This window comes from Pteropus vampyrus, unplaced genomic scaffold, assembly GCF_000151845.1.
Source record: "Pteropus vampyrus isolate Shadow unplaced genomic scaffold, Pvam_2.0 Scaffold207, whole genome shotgun sequence".
NCBI classification, from domain to species: Eukaryota; Metazoa; Chordata; class Mammalia; order Chiroptera; family Pteropodidae; genus Pteropus; species Pteropus vampyrus.
The window spans coordinates 2,306,959-2,320,406 of record NW_011888988.1 but is presented as its reverse complement, the minus strand read 5'-3'; the positions used below and the strand labels follow the sequence as shown (position 1 = coordinate 2,320,406).

General features: G+C 43.2%; 1 protein-coding gene and 1 non-coding gene across 7 annotated transcripts in view; one reads left to right on the top strand and one right to left on the bottom strand.

Annotated features, from left to right (window-relative positions):
* Positions 1-13,448, bottom strand: part of HHAT (hedgehog acyltransferase) — a 243,721-nt gene that overhangs the window by 201,662 nt on the left and 28,611 nt on the right. The gene's annotated exons all lie outside the window — the stretch shown is intronic.
* LOC111746993 lies at positions 9,089-9,202 on the top strand. The gene has a single exon (XR_002783349.1). It is a non-coding gene; the product is annotated as a U5 spliceosomal RNA (small nuclear RNA).

Sequence of the window (13,448 nt, the reverse complement as noted above, 5' to 3'; positions counted from 1 at the left end):
CTTTCTGTCTCTATGGATCTCAGTATCCTAGGTACCTCACATAACTGGAGTCATACAGTATTTGTCTTTTTGTGACTGGCTTATTTCACTCAGCATAGTGTCCTTAAGGTTCACGCATGTTGTAGCATATATCAGAATTTCCTTCCTTTTTATGGCTGCGTAATATTCCATTGCATGGATATACCATAACTTCTTTATCCACTCATCTATTCTTCGATGAACATTTGAGTTGCTTTGGTTTCAACTCATGGCTATTACGAATCATGTTGCTATGAATGTGGGTGTACTAAATGTATAATTTTTAATGTTTTGAATTTTAAATTATTTCCTAATGTTGCCGAATGACCTTTTTTTAAGCCTGTGCACTTATATCTGGAGGCTCAAATCTTTCTCAAACTCATAGAGTAGTTCAAGCACAGAAAGTTAAGGGAAAAAAACTTCCTCACAAATGAGGATCTTATGTTGCCAATTCACCGATGAGCAAATCCTTCCTTGTTGTAGCCCTGAATTCTCATTACCTCTAAACCTTGCCAGATGACAGCAGTCTCACTCCGCCTCTTAGCTGGGCTAAATTACCACAGCGGGGTGGCCAGGCCTCTCCTTCTGTGCTTTGGCTTGCATTCCTCAGACAAAATTGAACTAAGCAGCCAAAGGCTTAAAGTCTATTTTCCAGCTGAAGACAATACAAACTTATAGCTAATAAGTTTGCTATTATTCAGGCTAGTGGACTGAAACACTGTTAAAATACCAAGTATTCAGGCTAGTGGACTGAAACACTGTTAAAATACCAAGCGCCAACTAAAACCCTAAGGTAGCCATCAAGACACCCTAACGGAAGCCAAGAAATTCATCCCGCAGCTAGAGTGAGTTATAGCAAGTCTACCACCTGTTTTCCTACCCAGAGTCTCCCAGGGCCTAGCCCATCTTTCAGTAAATCACTGCTCTGACTGGCACCTGAAACCTTAATTCAAATTTCAGAAGGTTATTGTCAGGATCTCACAGAACTGAAACTTCACATCTCAGGAATTCTGAAAAAGCTTGAATTTGGGGGAGTTTGTTGTTGTTTTAAGGCAAAATTCATGTAACACAGAATTAACCATACTAAAGTCAATTCAGTGGCATTTGGTACACTCGCTGAGTTGTACAGCCAGCACCTGTATCTAGTTCTAAAACATTTTCATCACCCTAAAAGGAATCCCTGTTCCCCAAATCAGTCACCCCCATTCCTCCCTCCTCCCCCACCTCTGGAAACCACCGATCTGCTGTCTGTCTTATGGCTTGTCCTATTCTGGATATTTCACATAAATTGAACCATGTAGTATGTGACTTGCCTTCCTTTATTAGCATAATGCTTTTGAAGTTCATCCACATTGTAACATGCTTGCCATTTAGAATTAAACATGATTATGAAAGTGAAAGGGACTGATTCACGAAGCCCAAAGTCTAAAATTAGAAAAGTTAATGCAAAAATTGAACTTGTCCCTACAAATCCATCCTGCTTATTGCTATCAAAATAGCCCCACTGAAACAAGGGTTAGCACACTTTAGAAGGGCTAGATGGAAAATACTTTCAGCTTTGTGGGCCACAGTCTCTGTGGTAACCACTCAGCTGATGGTGCAGCCTGAAAGCAGTCACAGACGATACACAAATGATTGTGCTGTTTTCCAATAAAACTTTACTTACAAAAACAAGTAGGGGGCCAGATTGGGTCCACAGGACATAGTTTGCCTACCCTCCCACCCCCCTTCTAAGAGATTCCCAGGTCTCCTAGACCCACCACTTATCACCTGGTGAGAGTAGGTCAGGAGCATTGTTTTATTATACAGATATGGCACTTTTAAGTAATTTGCTATCAGATCTGAAGTCCATAGCTACAAAGGAAGCAGATTCTATGGAGGCCATGAAAGAGCCTCAGCAGTAGCCCACCAATCAGCCTTTGTTATCCAGTAAAAACCTGGAATTACTGTATATCTTTTTCCTCCCTGTCTTCTGTGCTGGACTTACTTCGATCCTGGGGACAATTCTCTGCACATTTAGGCTTGTTCTTTCCATTCCGTCTCCTCTTCATAGCACCAAAGTAATAGTTTAAGATCACACCTGGTCATGTCCCTCCCCCATTTAATATTCTTCACACTTTCCACTAGCATTCCAGGCGAACATTCTCAGCAGCACTCATGCAGCTCTTTATTCCTGGCCCTGCCCATCCCCTCATCATCCTCTCTGACCTTCCCCTCCAGTCCCGCGGAACAGCCATGCTGACCTCCCTGACAGTCGCCCAAACGTGCTGTGTTTATACAGCTGGAACTTCCCACACTTTGCACCCTCTGCTTGGGAAAACCTGTCCCTCTAATACCACTATAATGATGACCCACCGTTCAGGTCTCAGCTCAGGCAAACCCTCCTCCAGGAAGCCTTTCCTAATCCATCCGTTGGCAGTCTGGGCTCACTGTCATCTGGGCTCCAACAAGGCGCTACAGTTACCTCTCTCTTGGCAACTGACCACGTTGTGCTTTAACTGTAGGTCGCTGAGCTGCCTGTCTACTCCTCTCCAACAGGAACTGTGTATATATTCAGCGTTGTATCCCTCAAGAATCTAGCATATACTACATGCTCAATAAAAGCTTGCTAAAAAGAAAATGAAATGAATCACATCATTTTTAAGAACCTGGTGTAAGCACAGTCTTGCACCTGTAGAGAACTTGGAGAAATGGAGAACCTGGCACTTGTCCTTGAATGCCTTTATAACCATAGCTAGAGAACATAAACTCATGGAATATTTCTAGTGGATTATCTGCTCTGCAGGCTACCTGCACCAGCTTAAGGCCTACCCACTGGTATATCAATTACTCACTCTAAAGAGATGGACAAAATACAGCACTATTATAATAGAGGACTTATTGGTGATTTATAAGACTTAAAATAAATTAAAACATAGAAAACACCTGGAATAGTGCCTGGTACTTATGAAGTACTATGTAAATGTTTGTTGAGCAAATATATAAATAAACAACAATTCTATTTTACAGATATTCATAGGTAAAATCTGAGAGAGCTGAGCTACTCAAGATCCCCCAAACCCAGTCAAAAGAAAGGAAAGGAGAAAGGTTCTAGAAACCATGGACTAAAAAGGAAATGAAACCACAGGTAAGGAAAGAGGAACCTCGGCATTCAGAAAAACCACAACATCTAAAATGGCATGGGAAAGCAACAATTTTAACCTTCTCCTTAAAATATCTGCTCTGTATGGAAGATATTGCCAGTTGACTCAATCAACACTCCCATACGGTAGAGGCTGGAAAGCAGAAAACTACATTTACCAGAATTCCCTGCACCTAGCATGTCTGCATATGACCTAGCTTCTGGTGAACACACAGACTTCGAAGGTAAAACAACATAAATAAGTATGAAACATGACTCTCCTGAAAGCATGGTGGCAGAGGCGCTTTGGTGGCCCCGCAGCAGCCCCAGCAGAGACTCCACAGTCCAGTCAGTCCAGAGACACAGCCACTTCCTTGGTGTGGCAGTTTTTGCTATTTCTCAAGCTGGAAACTATACTGCACCCCCAGTTTTGCAGGGTGATTCTGGGAATTGCTCCTGGAAGCTCACTTAGTGCCTGTCTCTACTGTCCTTTCGACTATTCTGAAATCTCCTTTAAACCCCTGCAATAAATTCCTTTCTGCTTAAAAGGATCAGAGAGGATTCTGTTGTCTTAATAGAAACTCGATCGACACACTTCAAAAGGAATTTTTCTTCTGATTGCAACCCAGCTCTAGCTTTATAATAGAAGCTTTATGAAAATAATTTGCTTTGAAGAACACTATTCTGAAATAAGTCTATTCACTGGAGGAAAACTAAATGGAGGAAAACACCGGCTAGGTCAATCCGAGGAATGTTCTAGAACTGAATAATGAAGGCAGAACATATTCACATTAGAACCCTTTCGCCAGTGTACCTATTTATGTATTTCAAAGACAAATAGAAAATAATCTACCTTACCCACCAGTCTGTAATTTTTACTACCATACCTCTTTTTTCCTCAGAGAAAACAGTGGAGAACTGAATATATTTACTGTTTTCCTTACCCTCATATCCAGAATGTGAATTTAAAAAATGAAAAGAAATACAATAGAATACCAGACACATGTGCATATTATTTACCTTGGGGCCATACCTGATTCCCAGTCACACTGAGCAAAAGTTATCTGTGGACGGGGAAACCTTTGTAAGGTACCTGCACCCAGGCGGCCAGCTCACCTTAATGGCTATAGATCTCCAAAGGAGAGAGAAAAAAGGAGGACGTATTTGTAGGAATTCTGCACAGAAGCAGCACTGCTCTCTGGATGAACTCAGGCTAAAGATTCATTTAGCAATTGTCGGAAGAGTTTTCTTTTTCTTTCAATGGATGCTTTGCTATTTCTAAAATAATTTGAACAAAACTATCTTACTGCTCACCATTTCCAGAGATGATGCTCTTTCCCCAGCCAACATTTCCTCAAAGGTAAAATATTTTCATTCACAAAACTTTTTATTTTTCTGTAAATAACAAAGTCCCTGCTTAAATGTCTTCACCATCCCGCACGGGTGAAGAAAGCAGCTCACCGGGGTGGCGGTGCCCAACAGGACGAGCACAAACTGCACTGCTCTACCGGGTCCTGACTCGGTCTCTTAACTGGTCTTCATCTGAGCCTGGCAAATCGGTCCACGGTACAATGGGGACAGGGAGGTGCTTTGCAGAAGAGGAGAAAACCTCTCGACTTAATTAAATCAAGAGATCCTAACTGATATGGATGAATTATTTGAATCTCTTCAACCCAACTGCCAATCTAAACTCAGTAACATCCTCTGGCTTCACCTCTACTTCCTAGAAGTCACTCCAGATTATCCCAGACTTATGCATACGCTTGACTACAAGATACCTAAATATAAGAAACATGTATAGATTCTTCTCCCTGCTTTGTTTGTTCTGTATGTCTTCCTTTCCCCCTAGAGCTAACAAGGAATGAATCACATTTTTAAAAACACTAAATTCTAGCATGAAGGCAAAGGCACAACGACTATATTATTTTCTCTACCTGTCCTCAAACTAGAAAAACACCGACCACATTTTATATAAGCTATATGGAGTAACATGTTGTAATAATTAATAAGGCTGCTAAGTTAGGGGTTGTGACTGAAAAATGTAATAGAATGGGATGACTTAGACAGCAAATTACACAAGCTCCTGACATTCCCCAGCTTCAAACGATGCTAATAAATCATACATCCCATTAGTGGCACCTCTCCAGAATATGAAAAAGACAAAGCGAGTCTCAGAAATAAGGAGGAAAAAATGGTTCCCGGCCATTTGGGGGCCGTCGCACCTACAATGGCCCTCGCACACAGAGAATTTGCTTTTAGCCTAAGAAGGCTTCTCACATTCAAGAAAACTAGTTAATACATAAAATCTAGAATCTAGAATTTTAGATGAATACCAAAATGCTGAAGGTCCCCAGGGCAGAAGGACAATTAAAAAAGAATGATAAAAGAGAGAAAAAGAAAAAAGTAATATTTTTGCCATCCATCCAGGCAACAGGGGGAGAATAGGGGAACGCTTCTTAATCCCGGATACCATTTTTCTCCTTGAATTTTACACACTACATAAAAAACCAGGAGAGTGGGCAATCAGAATATGTGGAAGAAATCTCCCACGCACCTTTTCAGTCTGGCCCCTTTGTCCATTACCTACATGCCCAGGCTCTCAAAGAGAGAGCTCCCTGTGAAATAATAGAAAATATGTACTGGTCTCTGCCCCACATGCCTGACACAGAACTCCTAACGGCCTTGTAATTTCCTAAGTGATAAGAGCACCACGAGCATCTTCTGATCTAATACTTGTCTTTGACCCCGGTTCCTGACACAGAATTCCGAAATCCCTTGGAATTTCCTGGGTGGTAGCAGCCTCTTTTGTTCTAATGAGGAGACTCTTAATGGCTCTTGGGTGGGGGCTGGTCACCAGAAACACTAAGCCATAATTAGAAACTTGGTATTTTCAGCCCTCTCCTCATTCTTCCAACAGGGGAGAAGGGCTTAAAAAGGAGTTGATGATGAAACATGCCTCATGATGCATTCCCCATAACAATCCTGAAAGTACTGGCTTCAGGGAGGAGGTGCTGGGAGCATGGCAGGCCCAGGGAGGGGCATCCATGCTCTTCCTATATACCTTGCTCTATGCATCTCTTCCATCTGGATGATCATTTGTATCCTTTATCAAAACCTTTTATAATTAACCAGTAAACAGTAAATAAAATGTTTTCCTGAGTTCTGTGAGCCACTCTAGCAAACTAACTGAACCCAAGGAAGAGGTTATGGGAACCTCCAATTTGTAACCAGTCACTCTAAAGCACAGGTAACAACCTGGACTTGCAGCTGGCATGTGAAGGGGGTGGGGTGCAGTCTTGTAGGACTGAGCTCTTAACCTGTGGGATCTGATGCTATCTCGAGGTAGACAGTGTCAAAATTGAGTTAAAATGTAGGCTACCCAGCGGGTGTCCCAGGGCATCCCTAAGGATGGTCAGCTATCATGGCAGCTGAGGTGCTGCCATGATGGAGACGGCTGGGAATAGAGACAAATGAGAACAAGAACCAAGCTCACCACATCTTCCGGGCACATCTCCACCATCCATTTCCCCACAGTGCACCGCCTGGGCCGTCTCTGTGCAGAAACTTATTTGCTTGTTATTAATTAAGATGTTGACATCTTTTCTGTGATGTCTGAAACTAACTTTAAAATACTTTAACACAGAGACTTCTGGTTCCAGGCAAGATAAAATAAACACATTTTTCCCTAACACTCCCACGAAGGATAGCGAAAAACCCCGGATGTAATTATAAAACAAAAATAAGACTCTGAAAGATGGAAAAAAGAAGACAGACTGGCTAGGTACCTCAGGAGTTGAGGAATGACAAAAAATGGAAAATAAAATGACTCACTGGATGGGCTTAAAAGCAGAAATAGATGACATAGAAAGGAATCATCGAACCTAAAGACAGATCAACAGAATCTGAAAAACGGGGGGAAAAAATGGGCTGAAAGAATAAACGAACAGAGCCTCAGAAACCCGTGGTATAATTATAAACAATCTAACATTCATGTCATTGAAATCCTAGAAGGAAAGGAGAAAAAATGTAGTGCTGAAAAAGTATTCAAAGAAATAACAGCTAAAGACTTCGCAAATTTGGCAAAAAGCATAAACTTACAGATTCAAGAAGCTAAATTAACCCCAATCAATTTAAATATACCAATTAAAAGACAGACTGGCAGAACGGATTTTTAAGAAATGATCCAACTCCATGCTGTCTGTAAGAAATACACGTCAAATATAACAATACCGTAGGTTGAGAGGAAAAGGATGGAAAAAGACGGGCTATACGCACATCAATTAAAAGAAAGCAACGAGAACCCCAAAACAGAGCCCCATAAGTCTGGCCAATTGATTTTTAACAAAGTTGCAAAAACAATTCAATGGGGGAAGAATAGTCTTTTCGACAAATGGTGCTGTAGCAAGTAGCCATCCATAAGCAAAAAGATAAAATGAAATAAAGTAAAATTAAATAAAGAAACCTTTACCTAAACTAGAATAAAAATTAACTCAAAATAGATCACGGGTTTGAATGTCAAATGCAAAACTATGAAACTTTTGGGAAAAAAAAACATCTTTGGGCATACAACAAGAGTTCTTAAAGATGACACCAAAAGCACAATCTGTAAGAGAAAAAAACAAAACAAAACAAAACAATAAATTAGACTTCTGCGAAAGACCCTACTAAGAAGATGAAAAATCAAGCTACTGAGTAAGAAAAAATATTTTCAAACCACCTATCTGATAAAGGGCTAGTATCTAGACTATGTAAAAAACTCTCTAAATACAACAATAACCTACAAATAATCCAAGTACAAAATAGGCAAAGACATGAACCGAAGTTCACCAAAGAAGATACCCAGATGACAGATAAGCACATGAAAAGAGGTTCAACATCATTAACTATTATGGAGATGCAAATTAAAACCATGATGAGATATCATTGCACGCCTATCAGAACAGCTAAAATTAAAAATGGTGATAATTCCAGATGCTAGCAAGTATGTAGAGAAACTGAATATCTCAAAATTGCTGGTGGGAATATAAAACAGTAGAGCCATTCTGGAAAACAGTTTGGCAGTCTTTTTATGTAACTAAACACATAATACAATCCAGCAATCAGACTCCTGGGGATTTATCCTTGAGAAGTTAAAACACGTACACACAAAAACCTGTTCACAAATACTCCTATCAGCTTTATTCTTAATAGCCAAAAATTGGAAATAAGTGAAACGCCCTTTAACGAGTGAACGGGTGGTTGAATGGTTAAACTGTGGTCCATCCATACCATGGACTAGTAACTCAATGAAAAGAAATGAACTACTGGTACACACAACTTGGATGGATCTCCGGGGTTGTGGGGGATGGCAGGGGCGAAGAATCAGTCTCAAAAGGTTGTATATTGTATGATCTCATTTAAATAACACTCTCAAAATAAAATTATGAGATGGAAAACGCAACCGCAGCTTCCATGAGTTAAGGATGGGGTGAGGAGGGTGGGTGTGACTAAACAGGGGCAGCGAGAGGGAACTCCTTGTGGTTCTATATCTTAACTGCGTTGGGGGAAAGGAAATGAAAGGAACCATACTCAGAATCCCAGTACACAAAAAGGATAAAATCAGTTTCTGTGGTTGAACCTGGCTGGATGAGGTTCAGAGCGCAGCCAGCCGGACCTCTGTTGAGCCCCCTAGTGGTGGCTCCCCAGGCACACTGTGAATAGTATTTGCAGACTCTCTAGGTTGATGACTCAGACTTTTATTTGCATACCCATACTACTCTCTGCACAAAGTACAATCCTTTCAATTTTAAAAGAATTTCTTTCAGCTCCACATTTCTAACTATGAGAAGCTTGCTTAACTGAATTCCTTGTACAAACTTTAGGCAGGAAGTAGCCCTTGGGGGTAAAATGCCACCATCAGTGAACTAGGAGTTGCAGTTACTGGAGGAGGGAGTTTGGCTACTTAGGAGCATACTCTGATTTCTCTTCAAATCGTATAAATCTTTCGCCTTTTACTAAAGATTTCCGTGGAGAGGAATAATTCTGAGTTTTTACTCAATTTTTGGAGCCTTGCTTTAGCAAGGCCGATTTTATGGTTATAAGAAAAGACATCAACTTCTCAAGCAAAGCTAGCCCATGCAGTTTAAATGAAGTGAAGTATTTTCAAGCCATGATTTTTCCAGTTTCCTGCTTGAACTGTTCTGTAAATCAAGAAGACATCAAATAATCTGTTACTGCAAAAGTCTGTGACTTCTAGTTAATGTGGTTCATGTTAGAAATAATGACTAAAATACCTTGAGACAATCCTCCCTTCCCTCCTCTGCCTGATCAGGGGTCAAGAGTCCAGAAATGTTTAAAACACCTACTTTTGGTGATGACCTTTGGTGATGACCCTAAGGCTTGACCCAAAAGAGGTCTTGTATTCTGCTCCAGCACTGGAGAATTTCTGGTTGTCTGATGCCAAATAGAGAGCTCAGAATCCCCCTTCTGGATATGTCACATCCCTGGAAGGGACCTTCCATTCAAGGTAGTGGCACGAGTTCCTAAACGGACAAAGAGCCCCCAGGACATATGGGTATGAACTGGTTCCTACCACTTGCCTAATAAATGCCTACATGTAGGATAGAATTTGGTCTGAGATTCGCTTTCATGAAACCTGGGGGGCGACTATGATGGATAAGTAACGCTCACCTGCTTCAAACTTCCCAGCCGCTCCTATTATCCTGAACGAGGCTTCTTTCCGTCAGTTCCCCACACAGACAACACCCCTCACATCTCCCACAGGGCCCATGAGCTTACTCTTACCCTGCAGCTGCTTCTAATTACTTTTTAACAGAGATTTATCAACTGTCATGTCATGATTTCAAAAGGTAACAACCTTTTAAAGAAGGTTGACAGCCACCACTTTTAGGGACCCTAAGGGAGGCAGGCAGTGTTTCCCCTCCACCCCAAGTCCCCACGTCTCTCCCCACGTGTCAGCGCCAAGCCACTGAGGCTGGAATAATCTGCTCCCTCCTCTCTCAGTCCTACTCATTAGATCACTTACAGAGGGGATGTTGTATAAATTCACTCATCTACCTCCGAGGGATGGTTGTTAGCATTAAAAGTGCCTAAATGCGGAATCCGCAGTCCAGAAATAATGAGTTAGCATTTGAAGGGTCCTACTCAGAAATCCAGGCCCGGACATGGCTACAAGTCAAATGATTTCATTACTGGTAACTGAAGCTGCATCTGAGAATTTATTAGTATAAGGAATGTTAGAAATAAACAGTGGAGTGGGGGACGAAGAGAGTAAAGGGGGTCAAATATATGGTAACAGAAGGAGACTAGACTTTGGGTCGTACACACTGGAGTATACAGATGTATATAAAGTTGTACATTTGAAATTTATATAATGTTATTAACATCAACAAATTTAATTTTTTAAAAAAGGAAGAATTTACAAATGAAAGGTGTGGTATTCAACATATGTGCCAAGTGAGGAATTTTCTCAGGCCCCAATACCCTTGTCAGGATGAGAGGGTGCCTTGAGCAGCACCCAGAGGGAGCTTTGCCCTGGGTCTAGCGCTCCTTTGGATCTGCGTCCCTTCACTCCCTAAGATTCTGTCCCCTGAACAGACTGGCCGGGTGTCTGCTCCGGCCCACAGCAGGCCTGCCTCGGCCTCATGGGCCCCTCCCGCAAGATGATCATTGGACGCCCACCTAAGGGCAGAGAAAAGAGGCTTCGAGCTTCCAGGGACAGGTCCATGGTGGGGCTGGTGCCTGTCTACTGATAAATGTGTGCACACGTGGCAAAATTCAGAACTAATCTCGGCAGCGAGGTGGTGGAATGGGGGGACATTTAACTCCTATCCACCTCCAACTGCCAGGGCCTACCAAGAGTAAAACCGAAGAATGCGATTTTTGTCGAACAACAAAACAGGCTTGGGTCAGCTCAAAACATGGCCCTTCTGTTCGAGGCTCAGCTCCAACCCACCTCCTCCAGGAAGCCTTCCCCGGTCCTGCCAAGGTTAGAAACTCCCCTGGCGATTTTTGGGTGTACCAAGCAGGGGCACCCGTGCACAGGGAAACACCTCGTTAAATGTAACGAGGTCCATCTTCAGGCAGGACACGCAAACGGGGCCAGTTGTCCTGGCTGCATACAGCTGGTATCTGTTCAGCTTGATTGAGGCCTCGGCCCTTTGTCTGACACTTTGAGCATCATCCCTATTAAAGCTGTATGTCAGCCTGGCATTCTCGAATGGAGCGTAAGCTTCCAGAGGAGAGAAATCATGCTTCTTACATCGTTAACCACCAGCAGCTTTCACAGCCTGGCCCACAAGGCAGTTGGTAAGCAGGTTCTTGTAAACTGACTCGTTTGTGGCTAAGAAATTTCTCACCATTCCAGACCTATATCACCACTGATGTGAGTAGTCACGGTGAACACCTCTCTCTTATTCTCTCTTTTTCTTTCTCTTCTCTCCCTCTCTCCCCGCTCCACCCATACATACAAGCACACACATACTTGATCTTAGATGGCAGAGCTGAACCCTTGGTTCAAACTTTACCTTATCTTTCCCTGGCTCCTTCAAGGACCTTTAATAATATTTTCCATGAACTAGTAGACATAAAAGAGAGGAGGGCAGAGCAGGGGACTTGGTGGCTAAGAATTAGTAAGCAAGTGTAAGGTCTGTCCATTTGCATTGCAGATCTTATTTGCACGTAAGGCAACCCATCCTCCCCCAGAAATCGTTGCCAGCTCACATTTTCCTGCCTAACTGCATCAAGGAAGAAATCCAGAAAGGATGAGATGAGAGTGTACTGACAGGTAAGGAGCAGAAGTTCTTCGCGTTAACAAATGGGATCGAGCAGAGCATGTGCCGGTAAACCCCCTCTGCCATCACTAGTCCGTGTGCTCACATTCTTCTTGCCTGCAGGGCCTGGCACAGGGCACAAGTCTGCCTCTGCTGAGCAGCTCCTGTGTGAAGGAGCAGAGCTGCACAACAGCCAGTGTTCTGTTCATGAAGAAACACACAGCCGAACTGCTTATTAATCTGTTCTCATCAGGTGGAAGGAGGCAGAGATGTGAAAGGAACACTGGAGTCATCTTTGGGAGACTGCAGCTTAATGAGACGAGCTCAGGCCTAAAGTCTCCAAACTTGCCAGAGTTTACACACGTGAAACAAAGCCAACGTCGCCTAAGGACCAACGTTCCTTCACGATGAGTCTCCCACCGCGTAGGCACGTTCACGAACCAGCAAACACTACTGAATGCCTACTATGTGTCAGGCGGGGAGAGGCAGAGATGGAAGACCCTCTTACATCTAGAACAGGCAGCTGCTATCCAGCGCAGGCTCGGGGAAGAGTCCTGGGAATGGAGCTCACAGAAGGGAGAAATGAGCGCACACCAACACGGGGAGGAGCGGGGAGAGGGGTCAGAGGAGGGTCCGTGTGAGCTCTTCCTTGACCAGAGGGAAGTGTGCACCAGCCTGTGGAAGTGTCACACGTAGGAAATGTCAAGGCATCTTCAGGGAGTGGTAGACTATCCTGTCACTTAGCAGCACAGCGTGACTACAAGGAGCTGAGGCTGCTGAAACAGTCGGGCCAGTGGACGAATGGGGCTGAACATCAGCTATGGAGTCTGGACCTTATACCATAAGAAATGGGCATCGCTAATGGGTTTTGAGCAACACTGACTCCAGGGATGCATAAATCTTGAGGTGGGGAGAGCGAGCAGGGCAGGGAAATCACGGGGCTCCCGAAAGAGTCCACAGAAGAAATGGCAATGGCCTGAAGCCCTTCATAACTGTCCACTGTCTTCTGAATAAAGTTCAGACTCCACGTATGGTACCCAATGGCCTTTGTGATCTGGCCTCTGTGCCATCCCCGCCTCTCACTCAACCTCCCAGCCAAGCTGAATTACTCCCCTTCTCAAATCCAGGTCCCGATGCGTGTTACCCCCTCCACCTGCCTTTCCCCACCGTCTCCCAATCCCAATGCACCTTCTGTTTCCACACACCCACTTACCTCACCTACGGCTGCATCACTCACCCATCTCATCATCACCTTCTTCCCAAGTTCAGAGCCCAGTGAGGACAGAGACTGAGCCTGAAATGCCACGCCATCCCACCACCCAGCACACTGCCTGGAAGCGTCTTTCGCTAGAGCTCAAGGAACAGTTGCTAAGTAAATCAAAACAGAGCTTGTTGTCCTTTAAAAGTATTGAAATACGGAGGAGTTTACAGACCCGCTAATCTTTAAAATCTTTATGGGCAAAATCTGAATAGCTGAAAACTGTCTTTACTTTAGAAAAGTGTCTCTTCTCTCTTGCCATTCAAAGATGTAAGTGATC